Source organism: Triticum dicoccoides, chromosome 7A (assembly GCF_002162155.2).
Source record: "Triticum dicoccoides isolate Atlit2015 ecotype Zavitan chromosome 7A, WEW_v2.0, whole genome shotgun sequence".
NCBI classification, from domain to species: domain Eukaryota; kingdom Viridiplantae; phylum Streptophyta; class Magnoliopsida; order Poales; family Poaceae; genus Triticum; species Triticum dicoccoides.
Genome location: NC_041392.1, coordinates 358714339 through 358717174, shown reverse-complemented (window position 1 = coordinate 358717174; position 2836 = coordinate 358714339).

Genomic DNA, 2836 nt, shown 5'->3' with positions numbered 1-2836 from the left:
CTTAAATAGCCTAACGTGTCGGGAGTCCTAGTCGGACATGGCCCTAGGTCGGTTCGTTTTTTATTATTATTATTACGCACAGAAGAAAAATAAAAAGAAATACTAAACAGACTCCAAAAATTCCGAAATAAATTTTCACGGGCTTCTAAAATCAAGCCGCACAAGGTGAACATTTATTTGGGACCTAAGTGCAATTTTGAAAAACGCACATTTTTCCTAAATTCAAATAAAACACCGAAAAACTCCAAAATAAAAACTTATTTGATTTTATTATTAAATCCTCAATATTTCTTTATTTTGGGGAAGTCATTTTATTCCCTCTCTCATATTTTTGTAATAGAAATAATTGATGATAAAATAAATAAAACCAAATGATCCTATTCTCAAAATTTGAGAAGACTCAAATATGAAAATAACGAAATCCCCAACTCTCTCCGTGGGTCATTGAGTTGCGCAGAATTTCTAGGATCAACCAAAATAAAAAATAAAAAAATGATATGCAATGATGATCTAATGTATAACATTCCAAAGTGAAAATTTGGGATGTTACAGAAGGATGGGCGATCAATCATCCACAGGCACTGGCCTAAAGTTACAAAGACCTTCAACATCAATGAAGGCTCAATATTTGCCTTCTGCTTCAGCAGCTTTCCAGATGAGATACATCTATCTATGTACTGTCTATGATGCTAATTTCGAAAGGTTATAGATGTTGCATGTGAAATTTGGTCCTGGTGTAGTTGTGTAATGCGGTAGCTAAGTGCTGAAGCTATATGATGTTGTACTCTGATGTATTTCAATTATGAAAATGAAATATATTGTGTGCTTAATATGAAATGCCAATTAGATTAATAAATGGATTATGAATAATCGGATAATTAGCCTGCTAATGGCGAATTAGCCTGCTAATTGGGTTTTGCTATTGCAAACGGTTGTTGAAAAAATAGCGTGGGCGATGACCTCAGGCAACGCACACAGTTTCTAGGAATAAACCGTGTTGGATCAATGAACAATCACACACGACTTTCTCTTGAAAATTGTTTGCGTTAGGCCACCTTACGCAAACGTTTACCACATAAAAACTGTGTGTGATGGTGTCGGGGGCGATGCTGATTCCACCAACACCTATGGGGACAGGGCCCCTTTCGGTTCGATGGGGGGCGGAGAGCGCACAAAGAGCAGATCGAGGCAGTGCACGCGGGCGATTTTACCCAGCTTCGGGCCGCACGGATGCGTAAAACTCTACTGCTGCTTGTTTGTGTATATTGGATTCTTGCTCAGGAGCGATGGACGCTGCCAGACTGAGCGTGAGAGTGTTCCTGGAGTTGAATGAACTGAACTGGCCGAATCTTCGAACGAACCTCTTCTACGTTGCGCTTGGGCCTCCTTTTATACTCTCAAGGGGTCACCGACAGGGGGCAACGTAGACAAGAAGGGTAAAAATGGAAAAGGATGCGGTAGGTGCAGCTACCGCTACTGTGGATACAGTGCGCCCTACCTAACTCTGACGGCAGGGGACAAGGGCATTAAATGCCTGTCTGGGTCTCCTAAACAGTGCAAAAGGTGACCGTTAGGAGTGCCACCGTTTGCCATGATGGGCTTCTCTTCATCTCCGCTTGCCACCACGTACCCCTAGCTGCACGGCCTCCCGCCACGTGTGCTTGGGAGAGTCCCAGAGCGACACGTTAGCAGGTAAGCTGGAGCGCGGGCACGAAGTGGGGGTTTCCCGCGGCAAGCTCCTTGCCGCGGCTGTCGTCTTGTCGCGTCCGGAAGCTTGTCGCTCGCCGGATCTTGCCGGGACGCAGGGCGCGTCGCGGCAAGCTTTCTTGATACGCCCTGAGTGGCCTTCCCGGCAAGCTCCTCTTGCCGGGGTCTTGTCCCTTCCCGGCAAGCTCCTCTTGCCGGGGCCTTGGTTGGCCATCCCGGCAAGCTCCTCTTGCCGGGGCCTTAGTTGGCCTTCCCGGCAAGCTCCTCTTGCCGGGGCCTTGGTTTGAGTACTTTGTTCTTGAATGGTCTTCAAGGGAACCACGGAGGGTCCTGGCGGTCACCCGGCAAGCCTTGCCGCGGGGTGCTGCAACTGCCCGTGCACGAGTTCGGGGTAATAGGGTACCCCTACTCTAGTACACCGACAGGAGCCCCCGGGCCTGGGCCACACACGGTGCCGAGCGCTGTTGGGCCAGGCCCAAAACAGTGTACGGGCACGCGTGGCCTAGGTCACGCCGAATCTAACTCCGCTCCCACCGCGCATGCCCAGAACGGCACGCGTCAAACGCGGTGTCGTGGGAGAGATCGTGGGAGGTTGTTTATTTGGAAGGCCGAAACGTCCGCCCCGTCCCTCTTTATAAGCAGGGGAAACAGGGGCATTTCCTCCATCTTCGTCCTTCGCTGTTGCAATCTCAGAAAACTTCGCCGCCCTCCTCCGCTTCCAAAGTCGAAAGAGAGCAGCGCTCCGCTCCCGTCGCCGCCGCCACCACCAGCGCCGTCGATCTCCCCCACCGCCTCCGCCATGCCTCCGAAGCCCGGGAAGGGGAAGGCCACGAAGGCCGCGACCGCGAAAGCTGTGAAGTCGACCGAAACGCAGCGGCTTGAGGCGCTACGGAAGGAGCGGGCCACTTCCCCCCCCCCCCGAGCTCTCCGCGGAGGAGCTGAGGGAGTGGTACTATCTCTTCTGGTCGACGGAGAGCGATACTGGCTTGCCGGGAAGGCTTTTATCCTCAGCAGAGAACTTTGTCGTTCTCGATGCCGGCTTCCGGCAAGCTGGTCGCCAGGAAGGCTTTTGTCTTCGGCAGAGAACTTTGACGTTCTCGATGCCGGCTTCCGGCAAGCTCGTTGCCTG